Source organism: Dasypus novemcinctus, chromosome 3 (genome assembly GCF_030445035.2).
Source record: "Dasypus novemcinctus isolate mDasNov1 chromosome 3, mDasNov1.1.hap2, whole genome shotgun sequence".
NCBI lineage: Eukaryota > Metazoa > Chordata > Mammalia > Cingulata > Dasypodidae > Dasypus > Dasypus novemcinctus.
In genome coordinates this window covers 121551897-121574900 of record NC_080675.1, presented here as the reverse complement: position 1 = coordinate 121574900, position 23004 = coordinate 121551897, and the positions used below count along the sequence as shown (strand labels likewise).

The 23004-nt window shown below is 37.4% G+C and overlaps 1 protein-coding gene and 1 non-coding gene across 2 annotated transcripts in view; one reads left to right on the top strand and one right to left on the bottom strand.

Moving 5' to 3' along the window:
• The window catches only part of FAM227B (family with sequence similarity 227 member B), a 276142-nt gene that overhangs the window by 76017 nt on the left and 177121 nt on the right, over positions 1–23004 (top strand). The gene's annotated exons all lie outside the window — the stretch shown is intronic.
• On the bottom strand, positions 7435–7536 carry LOC111758719 (U6 spliceosomal RNA). Its single transcript, XR_002792899.2, has one exon. It is a non-coding gene; the product is annotated as a U6 spliceosomal RNA (small nuclear RNA).

The window sequence follows — 23004 nt, the reverse complement described above, 5'->3', positions numbered from 1 at the left end:
TTTTTGCTCTTTCTTCTTTTTTGATGTATGAATTTATGGCTATAAACTTCCCTCTCAGTACTGCTTTTGCTGCATCCCATAAGTTTTGGTATGTTGTGTTATCATTATCATTTGTTTCAAGGTAGTTATTGATTTCTTTTGAGATTTCCTCTTTGACCCACTGTATTTCTAAGAGTGTGCTGTTTAATTTCCATAGCTTGGTGTGAAATCTGGGCCTCTGGCCCTTGCAGATTTCCAGCTTCACTCCACTGTGGTCAGAGATATTATTTTGTATGATTTCGATCTTTCTGAATTCATTAAGCCTTTCTTTGTGGCCTAGCATATGCTCTATCTTGGAGAATGATCCATGTGCACTTGAGAAAAATGTATATCCTGTTGTATTTGGGTGTAATGATCGTATATGCCAATTAGATCCAGCTCCTCTAATATACTATTCAAATATTTTTTTCTTTAGTGATTCTCTTTTGAGATGTTCTGTCCAGAGTTGATAGTGGTGTATTAAAATCTCCCACTATAATTGTAGATGCATCTATTCTTTCACTTAGTTTTTCCAGTGTTTGCCTCACGTATTTAGAGGTGCCTTGTTAGCATAAATATTTATGATTGTTCATTCTTCTTGAGAGATTGTCTGTTTCACTAATATGTAGTATCCTTCTTGTCTCTCACAATTGTTTTGCATTTAAAGTCTATTTTGTCTGATATTAATATAGCTACTGCTGCCTTTTTTTGGCTATTGTTTGCTTGTAAGATTGTTTTCCAACCATTCACTTTCAGCCTCCATGAGTCCCTGGGTCTAAGATGTGTCTCTTGTAGACAGCATATAGATGGGTCATATTTCCTTATCCAATGTCCCAGTCTGAATCTTTTGATAGGTGAGTTTAATCTGTTGACATTCTGTGTTATTACTTTCAAGGAATTATTTATGTTAGCCATATTTTGATTGGACTTGTGTTTGTCATATTTTGTTTGTTTGTTTTTTCTTCTCTTTTTGTCTTTTTGTTGCTCTTACACTCCCCTCCAACTCTGTCTCTCCTCTTTTTTCCTTTCTTCCTGCAGAACTCCCTTTAGAATTTCTTGAAGGGGAGGTTTCTTGTTGGCATACTCTTTCAATTTCTGTTTATCTGTGAATATTTGGAACTCTCCATCATTTTTGAATGCTAGTTTAGCTGGATAGAGTATTCTTGGTTGGAAATTTTTTTCTTTTAGTACCTTGACTATATCATACCACTGCCTTTTTGCCTCCATGGTTTCAGATGAGAAATCAGCACTTAATCTTATGGAGCCTCCCTTGTATGTTATGGTTTTCTTTTCTCTTGCTGCTTTAGAATTTTCTCTGTCTTGAGCGTTGGATAATTTGGCAAGTATATATCTTGGGGTGGGCCTGTTGGGGTTTATGATGTTTGGGGTGCATTGTGCTTCTTGGATATGCACATCTGTCTCTCTCAGTAAATTTGGGAAGTTTTCAGTCATTATTTCCTGCAACACCCCTTCTGACCCCTTTCCCTTCTCTTCTCCTTCTGGGATGCCTATAATATGTATGTTTGTTTGTTTTGCATTGTCATTCAGGTCCCTAAGTCCTAGCTGGATTTTTTCTATCTTTTTATCAATCAATTCTACTATCTGTTTGATTTCCGATGTACTGTCTTCCACATCACTAATTCTCTCTTCTGCCTCTTCTAATCTGCTGCTATTTGCTGCGAGTGTATTTTTGATTTCTTGAACTGTGGTGTTCATTCCCATCATATCTGTTATCTTTTGCATATGTCTGCAATTTCCTCTCCAAGTGTTTTCTTCATATTGTTAAACTCTTCCTTTACTTCATTAAGTTTGTCTCTGATATATGTTCTGAGATCTTTAATTACTTGTCCGAAGTTCTGCTCCCCTTCCTGGTTTTTAGTTTGTTCATTGGATTCAGCCATGTTTTCCTGATTACTGGTTTGGTTTGTAGTTTTTTGTTGCTGTCTGGTCATCATTTTATCTTGACAGGTTTAATCAGTTCCTTAGCTTCTTTGTCTAGTCTTGGGGATTAATTAGCTGTTGTTCTTGCGTAAGTGTTATATCTTCTCTTTGTCACTTTGTTCTTCTTATTCTAGTTTCTTGTTGCTGGCTGAGTTCACTTTTACACGAATCTTCTCTGTCACCGTCCCACCAAATCGATGTCCAGACACCTCCTGCCCTGCAAAATCCTGAAACAGCCTGGTCCTGAAGAATTTCCAATGCTGCCCAGCCGCTTCTTTGCAGGAGAGACTATAAGGTGCACTCACTCAGACACCATCTTGCCCCATCCTCCAATAAATAGAATTTGAGAAGATGTTTGCTGTATCTTCAATTTATGAAATTAAAATACAGACTGTACAACCAATTCATGAAAATAAATTAGAAAATTATAGTAACTAATAAAAATAGGCAAAAGATATGAACAGGCAATACAGAAAAGGAGACTCAAAAAGTGGATAAATGTGAGAGGATATGTTCAGATTCATTAATCAGAGAAATTAAAATTCAAACAACAAAGAAATCCCTTTTTAGCTATTATATTGGTGAAAATTTAAAAGATGGATAATGTCAAAAGTTAAAATGTTTAAAAAGTTATGGGAGACATCCTATTGCATAACTGGTGGGTATACAATGTGCTACAGACATTCTGGAGAGTAATCTGGCTCTGCTTCCTGAAATTATTTATATACATACCCAGTAATCCTGCACCTGGGTATAATTATCACAAAGAAATCCTCACATAGATCCATAAGGACATATTTACATGGATATTCTTTGCAGTATTATAAGTGAAAGTGTGGTATCTGTCCCTGGAAAAGTGGATCTAGATAGGCACATATGAATACTCTGCAACAGTAGAAAAAAGCAAATTAGAAGTATATATAGGGAAGCGGACTTGGCCCAGTGGATAGGGCATCTATCTGTCTACCACATGGGAGGTCCACAGTTCAGACCCCAGGCCTCCATGACCTGTGTGGAGCAGGTCCATGCGCAGTGCTGATGCACGCAAGGAGTGCTGTGCCACACAGGGGTGCCCCCATGTAGGAGAGCCCCACACTCAAGGAGTGCACCTGGTAAGGAAGAGCCACCCAGCACAAAAGAAAGTTCAGCCTGCCCAGGAATGGTACCACACACACACACAGAGCTGACACAACAAGATGACACAACAAAAAGAAACAGAATCCCATGCCACTGACAACAACAGAAGTGGACAAAAGAGGAACACACAGCAAATGGACACAGAGAACAGACAACTGGGGTGGAGGGAGAGGGGAAGGGAAGAGAAATTAAAAAAATAAATCATAAAAAACAGTATACATAGCAACATGGTTAGATCTTAAAAAGTACAAAAGGAAATGTGAGGTCTATAACAAAATAGCCACTTACATAAGTTTAAAATGTAATGTAAATGCACAATAAAAATAATACTTATTTAGTAAGAACACATAAAAATTGCCCATTAAGCACAACTAAAATCATCTCCTCTGCAGGGGGAAGGGAGATACTAGACTGAAAAATGTAAGAACTATTTAGAATTCAGTGGTTAATGTATATAGCTAAAAAACTAAATTAGAGAGCTACAAAATAAACTTCAAGAAAACATCAGGAAGAGATTTTTTAAAAGAATGAGAGAACATTAATAGACATGGATGATGCATTTAGATGTGATAATATCTTATTAATAGCAGTTCCAGAAAAAATGTAAGTTAAGGGAAACAAATATTTGAATTTCACAGAATTAAAGAAAGATCTAATACTGATGACTATGTTTATGAGCCTGTTTGCCTGAAATTTAAACTAGGCCGAGAGCTGCAGGGTGCCTAAGAATTACCTCCTGAGAGCCTCCACATTGCCCAAATGTGGCCACTCTTTAAGCCAAACTCAGCATGTAAATGCATTACATTCGCCCCAGTGTGGGACTTGACTCTCAGGGGTGAGCCTCCCTGGTGCCGAGGGATTACTACCAATCACTAACTGGTGAGGAAACTAAAAAAAGACCTTGAACAAAAGGGGGAAATGGTAAATACAAATGAGATTATATGGCTAAGAGTCTTCAAAAAAAGAGTCTGGAGGTTATCAGAGGGGTCACGCTTACACACACCTCAGGAGGATCCCAGAGACAGCCAAAGTAGATACAACCCGAGGTACTGGTGCTTCTGAGGGCTATGGAGACACACAGGTTCTACAGTCATGGCAGATGGCTCTGGAGTTCAGTGCCTTGACAGTGGGCCCTACTTTGGAATTTTGTGCTCCTGAGTGTGATAGAGTTGGACTCAGATGTGACCTTTCTACACATGCCTCTTCTGTCACTTTTACTGAACCTGTGGTTGGTGCTAGGGTTGGAGTATACCCAGGACACTTGAATCTCTGGACTGGCCATGTGCCAGCTGAGCCCTGAACCTCAGCAGAATTGCAACTCCTACTTTCTGGTTCGATGGACTTATCCAGGTCAGCTAACATAAAGGTAAGAATAGTCTACCACCACACCAGGGAACTGAGAGTGCCTACAACTCCAAGCAGAAGAATAGCATCCATCAACCTTGTGCAATCTAAGCCCCCTCTTGATACAGAGGTGGAGTGGACATCACTATCCCAGGATCCACAGGATGGAGGAATAAAATATGGATTAGAATGAACCTACTGGTATTCTCTTATAGAACTATTGTGATTAGTAATGGAAGAAACCATAGCATTGATGTGGAGAAAGTGGCCACAGTAGTTGCTGAGGGCAGGGAGAGGGGAGATGTGATGTAGGGGCATTTTTGGGACTTGGAATTGTCCTAAATGATATTGTAGGGACAGATGCTGGACATTATATATCCTGCCATAACCCACTGAATGTACTAGGGGAGAGTGTAAACTACAATGTAAACTATAATCCATGCAGTGCGGCAGTGCTCCAAAATGTATTCACCAAATACAAGGAATGTGCCATAATGATGAAAGAGGTTGTTGATGTGGGAGGAGTGGGGGGGGGGGTGGGGTATATGTGGGAAATGCTTGTAACATTTTCTGTGTTCTATGTATCTTCAAAAAAATACAATAAAAAAAAATAAGTGCTCAAAGAAAAGACTAAGACCTCAAATTATTGAAAGGGCCCATGATGCTTCATAGAGGAGAGATTAGAAAATATACAGGAACACATTATAGTGAAATGAAAAACATTTATTCACTTATTCAGGAAAGTTAGTATTGTGTAAATTAACACAAAATCTGTAGTTATACTACTTATTCAAAACTAGGCACCACCATTACTCCCTTTCTGTGTGACTTTGAACAAATTTTTAACTTTTTGGCAGCTAAGCTTTATTATTTGTGAAGTGTGAATAATAAAAATACATATCCCAGGTGTTATATGTTCTAGCACAGAAAAATTGCTAAGTGAGTGTCAGCTATTTTTAGTCAACAAATATATTAGTGGGTGACATCTATTTGTCTGACATTTTTTTGGAATACAGCAGTTTTAAAAAGGCATATTCCTGTAGATTCATATTGAGGAACAGAGAAACAGAGAGTAAACAAATGAACAAGCAATATATAGCATAGATAATGCTATGGAGAAAAACAAAATAGTGAAGGAGGCAAGAATGTATTTTGTATAGAAAGTGGTATTTTTTCTTTAATATTTTTATTATCCAATTCAGATAGCTTTTAATTGAAAGTACTACACAAATATTCATTTATTAACATCTATAAATGGGAAATATTTGTAAAATTTAATACAAATGCTTAATATCTTAAGTCTATCATCTGAATTATTCAATCAGCTCAATTAACTTCCCAAATACCAGGAGTTATCATTATAAACAAATGGCATCTTTTATGTAATCGTTCTCAATATTTATCTTGAGGATATATAAATTACAGATTCTTAGTTTGATGCAGGTTAAATTAAGTCATAATCACTGTAAGTTTATGGCTTTTGTCAGTGTCTGTACAGGTTTACTCTGAATTATGTTATTTCTTCTAGAACAATTCCTTCATTCCCCAGATCTCAGACATTTCTCCAAAATATATACAGAAATATAGACCAACATAAAGAATGAGTGTTGGTGATGGTTACAACTTACCTACTAGGCAAAACCTAAAGCAAGTGGATTGCTTACAGACGTTACATCAAGATACTATTGAAAACAATGCCATATGCTCAAGAGTAGAAGCCCAAACAAAATTGCAAGTGATTGCAGAACAGTATTTTAGTTAGAACTACTTCCAGTAGTTATTCTTTCAGCGTATACTTGCTGATAATATATATTTTCTTCACCTGAAAATGTCTGGATTTCCTCCTCCATTCTTGAAGGATATTATCACAGGCTGTAGAAGTCTGGGTTGACAGTACTTTTCTTTTAGCATTTGAAAAGTATTATTCAACTTCTTTCTGGCCTCCATTTTTTCTGATGAGAAAGTCATTGTAATTCAAATTGTTTTTTCTTCCCTAAATAATGTGCTATTTTCTCTCTCCCTGTTTTCAAGATTTTTCTTTGTCTTTAGATTTTAGAAGTTTGAATATTTTGCATCTCAGCATGGATTTCTTTTGATTTGTCCTGTGTGAGATTCACTCAGTTACTTAAACATGTAGGTCTGTGTCTTTTACAAAATTTGAAAAGTTTTCAGGCATTGTTTCTTTCAATAATTTTTTTTAGCCTGCTCTCTCTTCTCCTTCTGGGACTCCAATTATACATATTTTAAATACTTAACTATAGTCCCTGAGGGCTGTGAAGCTCTGCTTGTTTTTTTGTTTTTTGTTTTTTGTTTTATTTATTTCTCTCCCTTTCCCCCCCTACCCCAGTTGTCTGTTCTCTGTGTCTATTTGCTGTATCTTCTTTGTCCGCTTCTGTTGTCGTCAGTGGTGTGGGAATCTGTGTTTCTTTTTGTTGCATCATCTTGTGTCAGCTCTCCGTGTGTGCGGCGCCATTTCTGGGCAGGCTGCACTTTCTTTCGCGCTGGGCGGCTTTCATTACAGGGTGCACTCCTTGCGTGTGGGGCTCCCCTACACGGGGGACACCCCTGCGTGGCAGGGCACTCCTTGTGCGCATCAGCCCTGTGCATGGGCCAGCTGCACATGGGTCAAGGAAGCCCAGGGTTTGAACCGTGGACCTCCCATGTGGTAGATGGATGCCCTAACCTCTGGGCCAAGTCCACCACCTCTGCTTGGTTTTTTTGATCTATTTTTTCTCTATTGTTCTGATTGGGTAATCTCTATTATTGTATTGTCTAGTTCACTTATTCTTTCTTCTTTACCCTCCATTCTACTGTTGAACATATCCATTGAGTTTTCTATTTTGTTTATTGTATATTTCCCTTCTGAAATTTCCATTCGGTTCTTCTTTATATCTTATGTTTCTTTGCTAAGACTTTCTTTTATTTCATTTGTTTTAAATATGTTCATAATTGCTCATTAGACATTTTTATGATGACAGTTTTTTGTTTTTTTTTAAAAATATGGAACGCTTCATGAATTTGCATGTCATCCTTGCATCCATGCTAATCTTCTCTGTGTTGTTCCAGTTTTAGTATATGTGCTGCTGAAGTGAGCACTGATGGCAGTTTTAAATCCAGATAATTCTAACATTTGTTTTATCTAGGTGTTGGTATTTGTTGTCTTCCTCATTCAAGTTGAAATTTTCCTGATCCTATATATGAAAATTAAAACCTGGACATTTTGGGAAATATGTCATAAGACTCTGAATATTATCTAAATCTTACATTTAGACACTGCTCCAGTGAGGAAATGGGGATGCTTCCAGGTAGAGGGTAGAAGACCAGATTCCCCACTTGGCCTCCATCAACATATAGGAGGAGGTGGAGTGTTTACTCCAGCTCCCCACAAGGCCTCCCCTAACAATATCCAGGCTGTGAGGGGCAGCATTATCTTGTTACTGCTCACCAGGTGGCCATCATCCTGCAGAGGGAGTGACTTTGTTATGTCTGAGCATCAAAGTCCTGATGTTCCACTAGGTCTTCTCTGATAAAACCTTGGTAGGGGAGAGAAGACAGATTAAGGCACCACTGAAACCTGTATAATGGTGGAAGTATAAGTCTAGGCTTCTCACTCAGCTTTTTCTGATGGTTATGGAGATGGAGCTGCATTTTTTCTGTGGTATTTGACTGAAGTAGAACACTTATTGTCTAAAGTTTTCTGTCTTGCTAGATTATTCATGCTTATGTCCTTTGGCTAGAAAGAGCAAGGATTTCTTTGTTTAAAATCTGTCCTGTTGTCATTTCTGGGTTTCTGGCCTCTCTGACACCCAGTTTGCGATACATGAGTCTGAAAGAAAACCCTGGGAGCACACTGTTGTTCTCTTCTTTGGACCCTGAAGTCCCAAACCAATCTCTCTTCTTATCTTCACCTTTCAAAGTCTTCTTGTGTTTGTTTTATATATACCTCCAGTGAAGGTTGTGCTATTTTATATGGGATTACTAGAAAGTACTTTATGGGAAGGAAGTGAGAGAGTTAACTATGTGGATATCTAGGATGAAAACTTTCTAAATTGAAGCAACAGCTTATCTATCTATCTATCTATTTACTCCAAAATGAAAATGCATGCTTATTGTGTTTGAGAAAGAGCATGGAAACCACTTGGATAAAGTGGAGTGAGAGAGGTCTTGAGAAGTAGAGACATGAAGTGAAATACAGCAGCAGGAAGAATGTAGGGCTTTATTGCAATTTTCACCATGAGTGAGATGGCAAGACTGGATAATTTCTAGAACAGAGTGCTCAGAATCTGAAATATATTTGTAAAGGATCACTCTAGCTATTGGGATAGGAATAAATTGTAGAAAGGACAAAGGTAGAAGCAGAGAATGCAGTTGAATATAATTGTAGTAATCCAACTGAGATGATGGTAGATTAAACTAGGTTGGTGAGAAGGAGGAACTGGGATGTTATTAGATAAGTATTGTGGCAGAGTCATTGGATTTACTGATGCATTACTAGGAATGTTTTGAGAGAAAGGAAAGTGTCAGGAATGATGCCAAGATTGTTTGTCTGAGCTTTTAGACAACTACTGAAATGTGAAATACTGTAAGAGAAGAGGTTTTGATGGTGGGATCTTAGGCAATCAGGAGTTCAAGATGTATCATTCAGGAGTTTAAGATGTAACATTCATCAGTATTTTCAATTTAACATAATCTCAAAATTTTATTGGTTATACAAAATGAGGTGAGAAGATGGTGTCAGACTAGCAGGCAGGGCTCAATTCTCTCACAAAAGCAATGAAGAAAGAGCCAAAAGCTGTCTGAAAGACTTGATTTGGGCATCAGTAGACCAGGTCAGTGCTACACGACTTCCAGGACGGTGAGAGACAGAGAGACAAAGAATCTGAAACAACAAATCTGAATTACCAAACCCGTGCAGCAGACAGGAAGGACTCCCTTCCCCCACCCCCAAGCTGTTTAGCCAGGATAAGACCCCTGGTTCACTGCAGCTGACTGAGAGGGTAATAAATGTCTTCCTCCCTGTTAGTGGTTACAAGGGAAAAGGAAGGAGATAGTAGGGGTTTTTCTTCAGGGAATTCAGCCAGAAGAGGCTGCTTTGAATCTCATTTCTGCCCAGACCAAAAAAGAGGAAAACAGAGATTGAAACACATCCTTGAAAAGGTGTGCTGACAAGCAGCATCTGCTGGCTGGTCTGGAAATTGCATGAACAAAACCGCTTTTGGTCCTATCTGTACTGAAACTCATGGATGCACCCCATTAGTGAGTCCCTGGCCCAATCTTGATAACATAAGCTGGGGCATTTTTAAAGACTTAGAATAAGTTGGACCAATTATCAATGAAGAGTTGTGGGGGGAAAAAACAGTAGGCAGGAGAGAAAAACTGGATATCAGAGTAAACTCACCAAAATATTCAAATGCCTAGACATCAGCAAAAAATTACAAGCAATACTAGGAAACAGGAATAGATGGCCCAGCCAAATGAACAAAGCAAATATCCTGAAGAGATATAGGATTTAAGACAATTAATCAATGGTAATCACACAACTCTTCTAAATCAATTTAAAGAATTGAAAGAAAATGACTAAAAAGACAAAGGATATTAAGAAGACACTGAGTGAGCATAAGGAAGCAGATGTGAATCAAGCCATCAAGCAACTGTCTCTCACATGGGAGGCCTCAGGTTCTGTCCCTGGTGCCTCACCAAAACAAAGAAATAAACAGCAAACCAATGAAAAAACCAACTCAGGGCAGCCAGTGTAGTTCAGTGGTTGAATGCCACCTTCCCATATACAAGGTCTGGGGTTCAATCCCCTGCCCCAGTACCTCCAAAAAGGGGGGGGGGGGAAAGAGCAAAGAAAAGTAACAGACTTTATGGGACTGAAAGACATGATGGATGTGACCTAAAAAACTACATTAGAGGCACATAAGAGCAGATTTGAATTGCTTGAAGAAAGAATTAATGATTTCAAAGACAGAACATCTCAACTGGAAAAGAAAGAACAGAAAGAGAAGAGAATGGAAAAAATGAAACAGGGTCTCAGGGAATTGAATGAAAACATGAAATACACAAACATATGCATTATTGGTGTCCCAGAAGGAGAAGAAAATGGAAAAGGAGCAGAAAGAATATTTGAGGAAATAATGACCAAAAACTTCTCAACTTTTATGAAAGACATAAATATGAATATCCAGGAAGGACAATGCAACTCAAACATAATAAATCTAAATAGATGTGCCCCCAAGACACCTACTATTTAGAATAATAAATATCAGAGATAAGAGAGGATTCTGAAAGCAGCAAGATAAAAGCAAAGAAGTATATACAAGGGAACCTCAATAAGATTCAATGCCAACCTCTCATCAGAAACTATGGAGAAAAGAAAAAGATGGTATGTATTTAAGGTACTGAAAGAGAAAAACTGCAAACCAATAATTCTGTATCCAGTAAAATGTCCTTCAAAGATGAGGCTGAGTTCAAAGTATTCACAGACAAAGGAAATCCAATAGAATATGTTTCCGAAAGACCAGATTTACAAGAGATATTAAAGGGAGTGCTTTAGCCTGAAAGGAAAAAAACAAGGGCGAGAGACTTGGAGATGAATATAGAAATGAAGTTTATTAGGAAGGGCAAATTAAAGGGTAAAAGAGACAGACAGGGAAGCAGACTTGGCCCAATGGATGGGAGGTCTGTGGTTCGGACCCCAGGCCTCCTTGACCCATGTGGAGCTGGCCCATGTGCAGTGCTGATATATGCAGGGAATGCCCTGCCACGCAGGGGTGTCCCCCGCGTAGGGGAACCCCACGTGCAAGGAGCGCGCCCCATAAGGAGAGCCACCCAGCATGAAAGAGAGCGCAGCCTGCCCAGGAATGGCACTGCACACACAGAGAGCTGATACAGCAAGATGACACAACAGAGGGAGACACAGATTCCTGGTGCCACAGATAAGGATAGACGCAGTCACAGAAGAACACACAGCAAATGGACACAGAGAGTAGACAATGGGAGGGAGGGGAAGGGGAGAGAAATAAATAAAAAAAATAAAAAGACAATAGTATAATATGACACATGCCTTTACAGTAATAACATTGAATGTTAATGGCTTGAACTCCCCGATCGAAAGACATAGACTGATAAAATGGATAAAAAATCCATTATAGGCCATTTATATGTTGTCTAGAGAGACTCACCTCAGATGTAAGGACACAACCAGGTTAAAGAGGAAAGGTTGGAAAAAGATATTCCATGCCAGTATTAGCCAAAAATGTGCTGAAGTAGTGATAGTAATATCAGACATATTAGATTTTAAAGGCAAAACTTGTTAGAAGGGTTGAAGAGGGTCATTATATATTAATAAAATTGGCAATTCATCAAGAAGAAATAACTATGCTAAATATTTATGCATCCAGCCTGAGTGGATGCATAAATATACCACTCTCAGTATTGGATAAGAATCTAGAGAGAAGATTAATAAAGAAACAGAGAGCTTGGTTAATACGATAAATGAACAAGACCTAACAAATGTCTATAGAGCATTGTACACCAAAACAGCAGGACATGCATTATTTTCAAGTGCTCATGGATCCTTCTCCAAGATAGACCATATGTTGGGTCACAAGACAAGTCTCAATAAATTTTAAAAAGATTGAAACTATATAAAACATTTTCTCTGATCATAATGGAATGAAGCTGGAAATCAATAATGGATGAAAAAGGGAAAATTCATAAATGTATGGAGATTAAACAAAACACTTAAATACTTAGTGGGTTGAAGAAGAAATTATCATAGAATTCAGCAAATATCTTGAGATGAATGAAAATGAGAACACAGCATATCAAAACCTCTGGGATATCACAAAGGCAGTACTGAAAGGGAAATTTATAGCCCTTAATGCAGACAGTAAAGAAGAGAGCACTAAAATTGAAGATCTAACTGAACATCTGGAGGAACTAGAAAAAGAACAGCAAACTAATCCCAAACCATACCAAAGGAAAGAAATAGTAAAGATCAGAGCAGAAATAAATGAAATTGAGAACAACAACAAAAAAAGTGAATCAACAAAACCAAAAGTTGGTTGAGAGCAACAAAACTGACAAATCCTTAGCTAGACTGACAGAGAAAAAAAGAAGACACAAATAAATAAAATAAAAATGAGAGGAGGGACATTACCACTGGCCCCACAAAAATAAGAGAAATCCTAAAAGGATATTATGAACATATATGCCAAAAAACTAGAGAATGTAGACAAAATGGACAAATTCCTGGTAACACACAAACCACCTACACTGACCTTGAGAGAAATAGAAGATCATAACAAAACAATCACAAGTGAAGAGATTGAAATTGTCATCAAAAACCTCCCAAAGATGAAAAGCCAGATAGCTCTGCAGGTGAATTCTACCAATCATTTAAAGACAATCTAATACCAACCTTGCTCAAGCTCTTAAAATAAATTGAACTGGAAAGATTGCTACCAAACTCATTCCATGAAGTCAACATCACCCTAATACCAAAACCAGATATAGATATTAAAAAGAAAAGAAAATTATGGAAACCAGATATAGATATTTTTTAAAAAAAGAAAATTATGGACAAATATCTCTAATGAATATAGATGAAAAAATCCTCAACAAAATACCTGCAAACCGAATTCAAAAGCACATTAAAAGAATTGTACACCACAATCAAGTGGGTTTTATCCCAGGTGTGCAAGGGTAGTTCAACACAGGAAAATCAATTGGTGTAATAAACTACATTGATTAAGAAAAATCACATGAGCCTTTTGATGGATGCAGAAAAAGCATTTGGCAAAATCAAACATCATTTCTAATTAAAAACACTCCAGAGATAGGAATATAAGGAAGCCTTTTCAATGTGGAAAATGGATATATGAAAAACCTACAGCTATCATTACTCAACGGTGAAAGACTGAAAGCTTTCCTGCTGAGGTCAGGAACAAGACAAGGATGCCCATTGTCACCACTGTTATTAAATATTGTGCTGAAAGCTTTAGCTAGAGCAATTAGGCTAGACAAAAAAAGAAAGGGCACCCAAAAAGGAAAGAAAGAAGTAAAACTTGCACTATTTCGTGATGGTATGATCCTTTACCTAGAAAATCTTGAAAAATCCATAAAACTACTCGAATGATTAGACAAGTTCAGCAAAGTGGTGGGATACAAGATTAATACGCAAAAATCAATAGTGTTTCTATACACTATTGATGTGCAATCTGAAGAGCAAACCAGAAAAAATTTCCAATTAAAATAGCAACCAAAAGATCAAATATTTAGAAATAAACTTAATCTAAAATATAAAGGACCTATATGCAGAAAACTATAAAACATTGCTAAAAGAAACCAAAGAAGATTTAAATAAATAGAAGGACTTTCTGTGTTCATGAAATACTAAATATCATTAAGATGTCAGTTCTACCCAAACAGAGTTATAGGTTCAACACAATCCCAATAAAAATCCCAACAGCATTGTGGCTTTTTAAAAAGATTTATTTTATTTATTCTTCCCCCCCGCCCCAACCACCTGCACTTGTTGTCTGCTCTCTGTGTCCATTTGCTGTGCATTCTGTGTCTGCTTGTCTTCTTTTATTGTCTTTTCTTTAGGAGGCACCAGGAACTGATCCTGGGACCTCTGACATGGGAGAGAGGCATTCAATCGTTTGAGCCACCTCAGCTCCCAGGTCTGTCATGTCTCTCATTGTCTTTCCTCTGGGGCCCTTTTTGTTGAGTTATCTTCTTGCATCACCTCATGGTGGTGAGCCAGCTCTCCATGGCGTGGGCCAGCTAGCCTTCACCAGGAGGCCCCAGAAACCAAACCCAGGACCCCTATATGATAGACAGGAGCCAATTGCTTGAACCACATCCACTTCCCCAAACATTTGCAGAAATGGAAAAGCCAATCACCAAATTTATTTGGAAGAGTAAGGGGCCCCAAATACCCAAAAAATGTCTTGAAAAAGATACTTCCTGACTTTAAAGCATATGATTTAGCTACAGTGGTTTAAAAAAACAACAGCAGCAGCAGCAGCATGGAACTGGCATAAAGACAGATTAATCAATGGGGTCAATTTGAGAACTCAGAAAAATACCCTCACTTCTATAGTCAAGTGATTTTTGACAAGGATGGTGAATCCACCCAGCTGGGGCAAAACAGTCTATTCAACAAATGGTGCTGGGAGAATAGGATGCCATATCCATAAGAAAGAAAGAACACCCTTATCTCACACCTTTTACAAAAATTCACTCAAAATGGATCAAGGACCTAAATATAAAAGTGACAACCATAAAACTCCTTGAAGAAAATGTAGGAAAACATCTTCAAGATCTTGTGGTAGGTGGTAGTATCTTAAACCTTACACCCAAAGCATGAACAACAAAGGGAAAATTTTAGATAAATGGGACCCCCTCAAAATTAAAGATTTTTGCACTTCAAAGGACTTTGTCAAAAGATCAAAAAGACAGCCAGGGAAGCAGACTTGCCCAGTGGTTAGGGCATCCATCTACCACATGGGAGGTCCGCAGTTCAAACCCCGGGCCTCCTTGACCCGTGTGGAGCTGGCACATGCGCAGTGCTGATGCGCGCAAGGAGTGCCGTGCCACACAGCGGTGTCCCCCACATAGGGGAGCCCCACGCGCAAGGAGTGTGCCCTGTAAGGAGAGCCGCCCAGCAGGAAAGAAAGTGCAGCCTGCCCAGGAATGGCACCACCCACATGGAGATCTGACACAACAAGATGATGCAACAAAAGAGATGCAGATTCCCATGCCGCTGACAACAACAGAAGTGGACAAAGAAGATGCAGCAAATAGACACAGAACAACCAGGACGCGGGGTGGGGGGGGGGTGGGGAATAAATAAATAATAAAACAATTAAAAAAATAAAAAAGGCCGCCAGCTCAATAGGAGAAAATATTTGGCAATCACATTTCCAATAATGGTTTAATATCTATGACATATAAAAAGGCTAAATGACTCAACAATGAAAGACAAAGTACCCAATTAGCAAATGAGCAAAAGACTTGAAAAGACAATTGTTCAAAGAAGAAATACGAATGGCTAAAAAACACACGAAAAAAAGTTCAACATCACTAGTGATTAAGGAAATATACATTAAAAATACAATGAGATATCATTTCACACCTATTAGACTGGCTGCTACTAAAAAGTCAGGAAACTGTAAATGTTGGAGAGGATGTGGAGAGATGGGAATGCTTATTCACTGTTGGCGGGAATGTAGAAAGGTACAACCCTGTGCGGGACTGTTTGGCAGCTCCTAAAGAAGTTGAATATAGATTTTCCACATGACTCAGCAATACCACTACTAGGTATATATCCTGAAGAACTGAGAGCAGTGACATGAGCAAACATCTGCACACCGATGTTCATAGTGGCTTTATTCATGATTGCCAAAGTTGGAAACAACTCAGGTGTCCATCCACCGATGAATGGATAAACAAACTGTAGTATATTCGCATGATGGAATATTATGCATCTGTAAGAAGAAATGAAATCTTAAAACATATGACAACATGGATAAACCTGGAGGACATTATGTTGAGTGAAGAAAGGCACGCACAAAAGGACAAATACTGTATAATTCCACTTCTATGAACCAAACATATTTTGTAATCTCATGGAGATAATAACTTGACTATAGGTCACTAGAAAATAGGAGGAGGTTAGAGAAGGGTAAACCTTATGCAGAATTGGTTAAAAGGATGTGTGTTAATCTTTAGAAATGAATAGAAAAGGTGAAAGCCCAACATAAGGTTTGTAACTAGCAGTACTATTATGTGGGTATGAAAGTGGTTTAAAGGAAAAGTCTAAGGTCCTGTATATTATTAAAAGGAAAGCTAAAAAATGTAACATAGTAATGTATAGCATAATAAAACTGCATGTGAAATATGAATATAGGTAAAATGTATGTAAAACAGTTTTTCTTTGAAGCTGAGCAAATGTATGTTAACACTACAAGATGTTAATATCAGACAAAAAACCCACATTATGCTGAGTGAAAGAAACCAGACACAAAGTGCTACATATTGTGTGATTCCATTTACATAAATCAATTTATAAAGATGAAATTAGATTAGTGGTTATGTAGTGTTGTGGGAAACTGGCTTACCTGTTCCTTATTGTAAATGTTACACCTGTTCTATTGTAGATGTTGCAATTGTTCTCTATTATTGTAGATGATGTTGCAGTTCTAACAGCAAACAGCTGCTTGGTAGTTTCCAATAAATACGATATAGAAACTAGGGTCGAGGCTCTCAGTTCCAGAAGCTGTGAGTGTCCTGGTCCCATCTTTATCTCCTTTCTTAAGTCTGTCTCTTTGTCTTTCATAAAGTTTTGCATTGCCTTCCCTTCAAGCCACCCTATTGTAAACTGATTGCAGCGACTGGTGCCCAGTGTGGGGCCCAATGGGAAGAAGGCTTGCAGCAACTGAGACCCAAAGGGAAGAAGGATTGCCTGGAGCGAAACTGAAGTTGGTGTAATGGCGCAGAGACCCGAGTGGTTTTGAAAGCCTTCAATGTCCTCAAGGGTTTGCTTTTATTCCCCAGGAGACAGAGAACGTCCTGTGTGGGTACCAGCTCATTGGATAAAGCCATACCATGAATGCCAAGAGATGATGAACATTCCTGTGGAACCCAGAACCTCTGATCATGCAGATGGGGAGACAGATGCTGGAAACTGCATGACTGGGTCTCATTCTGAAGACTAGAATGGTTTTACATCAAAGTATCTAAACTACAAAACTTGTTCAAGCATGGCATCATAAAGCAAGTATGGCTTGGGGACAGAAAGAGATTAAGAAGGAAATTGAGAGGAGGAAAACTGGAAAAGAAATGTTGAATTATAAAAGGAAGCAATGAAGAAATTCTAGATTAATAGATTTGGAACCGCTTTTGTGTTTGTTCAGTGTCAGTGTGTGTGTTGTAATTGTATTGGTGTGGGGGGGGGGAAGGAGAAAAGTGAGAAAGAGAAAGAGAAAGGAAAGAAAGAAAAGATATAGAAAGAGAAAAATGAAGGAAAAAGAGAAAAAAAGGATGAGAAAGGGAGAAAAGAGAGGGAAAAAGAGAAAGAATGAGGAAAAAAGAGAAAGTAAAAGAGGAAAAAGAGAAAGAAGTAGGAAAAAACAAAGAGAAAGAAAAAGAAAGAGAAGAAAAAAGAAAAAAGGAAGAGAAAAAAGGAAGGATAAAATGAAAGATGTAAAAGTTAAGTGAATATTGAAAAAGGTAAAAAGTTTGTGGGAATGCTAACTGAAATTTAATAAGGTGTGTTTTGTCCTAAAATAAAATGGTTACTTTTATAAAATCAAAAATGGAGATAGTGGGACAGAATTAGTATGCATATAGCAAGTTGTAGAAGTATTGTGGTAGCATTCAGTGAGGTAATGTGTTTTGTAAAAGTAAAACAACCCTGAATGAATACAAAAAGTGCAAAAACTGTGTGAAAAGATCAGCAATGGACTTTTGCAATTCTTCAAGGCTTTCTGCCCTGACCTGATGACAATGAATCTGGTTGCACAGAAGAAACCTGTGGCAGTGACCCTACTAAGAAACATCAGAGACAATGGTATTTGGAGGGCCTGGAATAGGCAAACAATTGGGACAAGCTGTAGGGTCCCTGCCATTCTATCAAATTATTAAATATTTGGTTGGATAAGACAAAACTATACTCTCTGCTGTAATTGATAAAGTACAGTGTTTTCTCATGTTAATAGAATTTGTAATATTGTTGGAATACTGAAAATCTTATCCCTCACTGAGATGTGTTAATTGGGAAAGATCCTTCATGGGAGTAGGAGGACAGACCTCCAGCAGGCTGCTTTAAAAAAAAAAAAAAAAGAGGGAGAAGGTAGATATTGACTTAGCCTGTGAATTGGATGTGGCCCCAGGTGCAGTGAAGATGCTAAGAGTATTATACAAACCGGGGAAAATAAGATCATTTTTGATGGATTACTGGCCTATATAGCCTTGTTGGTTGGGAATCTTAAACCCATGGGAAATGGAAGTTTATTCATTAAACGTCTGCTAGTTGGAAGTCTTATTTATTGTTGTATAATCTATGGTAGTTATGGATTATGTATAAAATGCTTGAATATTAATCCGAACTTTAATAATGTAACATTGTGTACTTAAGTGATTTGATGAACTGTAAGATATATAAATATATATGTACCTTGTTGAATATATAAATCACTTGTTCTAAGTTTGAACAATCCTGGGACTAAATATATTGAGAAAAAATTTAATGAGTATTGTTCAAACCTAAAAGTGAAAATATCATGCAGGAAGCTTTGTTAATCAGTGAAACATCATTTGCCTAGGCTTAGCAAAAACAAAAAGGGGGAAATGTTGGAAACTGGCTTACCTGTTCCTTATTGTAAATGTTACACCTGTTCTATTGTAGATGTTGTAGTTGTTCCCTATTATTGTAGATGATGTTGCAGATCTAATAGCAAACAGCTGCTTGGGTAGTTTCCAATAAATACGATGTGGAAACTAGGGTTGAGGCACTCAGTTCCAGGAGCTATGAGTCTCCTGGTCCCATCTTTTTCTCCTCTCTTATGTCTGCCTATTTGTCTTTTATTTCATGATGTTTTGCATTGCCTTCCCTTCGAACCAACCCTATTGTGAGCTGATTGCAGCAATGTAAAACTGGGAGAGGATTGCTAAGGGGTGTGGAGTTTTTCTTTTTGGAGTAATGAAATTGTTCTAAAATATTTGTGGTGATGAATGCACAACACTGTGATTATACTAAAAGCCATTGATTACACTTTAGATAGATCATATGGTATGTGAATGTATCTCAAGAAAACTGTTTTATAAATAATTGTGCAAGAATAGCCAGAAATAGCAGCTATATACAGCATAGGAAGCATAGAAAGATTGAGAGGTAAAGAATTTTCTTGATAAATCTTTTTTTATTTATTATTATTGAAATAATGAAAATGCTCTAATAATAGTTGAAGTGATAAATCCACAACTATGTGATTATACCAAATACCAATGATTGTACACTTTGAATTGTATGCTTTATTAATATGTATCAATAAAATTGATACATTAAAAAAATGAGATGGTTCTGCTCTAAATTGTTTCAACACTATAGACAAATTACAAGCAAAAAAACAGCATATGATAAAAGCATTTGAAGAGGAAGAGGAAATGGATTGAGAATTCTTAAGGTAATCTTCAAAAGCCTGACAAGAATATGAATAGTTTTTGATGGAACAGCAGAACTACACTAGATGAATGGATGCCAAACTGATAATTGGGCAAGGAGCTAGACATATCATGTTTGTTCCCGTGAGAAGCGGGTCCAATTTACATTATACTGAACAGCAAGCAAATGTAAAATAAATCTACATTTATATACAAAATGCCATTTAAGCCTTAAAAATCCTTATGTAGTGTGGCAGTTTGATATTTATGATTTCTAGAAAGTAAAAAAAATTATGTTTGTAAACTGGTCTGTTCCTCTGGGCATGATAACCCTTTGATTGTATTAGATTCAGCTGAGATGTCTATGTTAAAATTAGGGCTTTGATTCAATTGCATCATTAGAGTGTGGCTTTAAATCATATTACCTAGCTACAGTGGTAAAAACAGCATGGAACTGGCATAAAGATAGACACATAAGGGGAAGCAGACTCGGCCAATGGATAGGGCCTCCACCTACCACATAGGAGGTCCATGGTTCAAACCCAGGCCTCCTTGGAGCTGGCCCATGTGCAGTGCTGATGCGTGCAAGGAGTGCCCTGCCACGCAGGGGTGTCCCCCACGTGGGGGAGAGAAATAAATAAAAAATAAATCTTTAAAAAAAAAATAGACACATAAACTAATGGAACCAAATTGATGGTTCAGAAACAGAGACCATTACATCTATCGTCAAGTGATCGTCAAACCTACCCAGCTGGAGCAGAACAGTTTATTCAATAAATGGTGCTGGGAGAACTGGATATCCATAGCCAAAAGAAAGAGGGGCCCCTATCACACACCTTATAAAATTTTAAATCAAAATGGATCAAAGACCTAAATATAAATGCTAGAACCATAAAACTCCTAGAAGAAAATGTAGGGAAACATCTTCAAGACCTGGTGGAGGAGGCGGTTTCTTAAACCTTTCACTGAAATTACAAGCAATGAAAGAAAACATGGTTAAATGGGACCTCCTCAAACTTAAACACTGCTTCAAAGGACCTTGTCAAGAAGGTGAAAAAGCAACCTACTTACTTGGAGAAAATATTTGGAAATCCTATGTCCAATAGGGTTTGGTTTCCATGCTACATAAAGATATCATTCAAACAAAAATAAAAGTGCAAGCAATCCATTTAAAAAATAGGCAAAAGACCTAGACATTTCTCCCAAGAGGAAATACAAATGGTAGTAAAGCACATGAAAAAGTGTTCAATATCACTAGCTATTAGGGAAATGCAAATAAAAACTACAATGAAATATCATTTCACACCACTTACAATGGCCGTTATTTTTTTAAAAAACTGAAAACAAGTGCTGGAGAGGATGTGAAGAAATAAGACACTCCTTCACTGTTTGTGGGAAGGTGGAATGGCGCAGCCTCTATTGAAGGCAGCTTGGTAGATCCTCAGGAAGCTAAATATAGAACTACTGTATAATCCAGCAATCCCTTTACTAGGAATATATCCAGAAGAACTGAAAACAGTGACATGAACAGACGTTTGCTCATAGATGTTTGTCAGCATTATTCACAATTGCCAAAAGATTGAAGCAGTTCAAGTGTCCATCAAATGATGAAGGGATAAACAAAATGTGGTATATACATATGATGGAATACTATGCTACTATAGAAAGAAATGAACTTGGGACATATATGGATGAAACTTGAGGACATTATATTGAGTGAAATAAGCCAGACACAAAAGGACAAATATTGTAATGTCTTATTAAAGCCTGGAATAGGATGAGGACCAAGAAGGGATACTGATGCATAATGTATGTAGAATTTTCAATTAGCTTGACCGTAAAAGTGTGGAAATGAATAGAGTTGATGGTAACACATTATAGTGAGTATAACTAACACAGTTGGTTTATAAATGGGATTGTGGCTGAAAGGGGTACTCTAGGGATAAGGGGTACTTTAGGGATGTAAGTGTCAATTGAAAGAAAGCTGAAGAATAATCTGGAGACTGAATAACAACATAGTGAACCCAGAGGTAAATGAGGATTTTATTTAATAATACAAATACAAGAATGTTCTTCTATGAATTAGAACAAATGTATGTCATTGTTATTAAGTGATAAGAATATAGTGATGCATGGGGAAAATACAATTAATGTAACTTATGAACTATAGACAACAGCAATATTGTAATCTTGCATCAATATCAAAGCAAGTACTATCAACACTAAAGGTCAATAATAGGAGCGTATGTAATTTTTTTCTTTTGGACTAAGGAAAATGTTCCAAGGTTTACTGGGATGATGATTGCAGAACTGTATGATGGAAGTGAGAGCCTCTGAGTGTACACTTTGGATAGAATGTCCAAATCATAGGACAGAAGAACACAGTGAACCATGTTGTAGAAGTTAGACTGTGGTTAACAGTACAAATATGAGAGTATTCTCTCATGAACTATAATAAATGTACAATATTAATACATAGTGTTAATAGGGTGTGTATGGGAAAAAATATACCAAGGGTAATGTATAGATAACAGTGATAATATTTTGATCATGTTCTTTCATAATCTGTTACAAATATTCCATAACAATGTAAAGTTTTGATGTAGGGGTGATGTACGGGAATTCTACACATTATGCATGATCGTTTTGTAAGCTCACAACTTCTTTAATTAAAAAAAAAGAGAGAAGAAGATGCATGCCCCAGCATATTATTGTAAAATCTCAGAATCCTGAGAAAAAAGAACAAAGAGAAAATACTAAAAACTTCCAGGGAACAGGATACATAACAAATGATCAAGAAACAGATTATCAGCCTTCTCATCAGCAACTTTGAAAGTTAGAAACAATGGAACAATGTATTTTAAATTCTAAGGAAAAGCTGTTTACAATTTAGAACCCTATATTTTACCACATCATCAAGTTAGTGGAAGGGGTAAATAAAGACATTTTCATATATGCAAGGCTCAAAAAGTACCTGGCATATATTTTTTCACATAAAGCTATTGGAGGAGATAGACCATCAAAATAAGAATTAAACTAAGGAGGAAAGAGGATAGCATCCAAGACAAGGAGAGTGGTAAATCCCCAAAATATTGGTGAAGGAATTTTACCAGATGACAGCTGTGCACCAAGTCTAATGAAAAATTCATTCAGATTAGAGCTCATCAGAAGACTTTGGAAAAGCTGGGCATTTATAATTTGTAATGGGAAATCGTAGCCTGTAAATCAGTCTGCTTTATCACTTTTCAACCCCTTTCTCTGTACCTGGGACACATGATCTGTTATTTTCTACCATTTCTCTTCCCTCCCTACCTTAATAAATTACTGGCCTAACTCACCCGACCTTCTCTTGAAATTCATTTCTGCAGCATAGTTAAGAACCTAGACAAA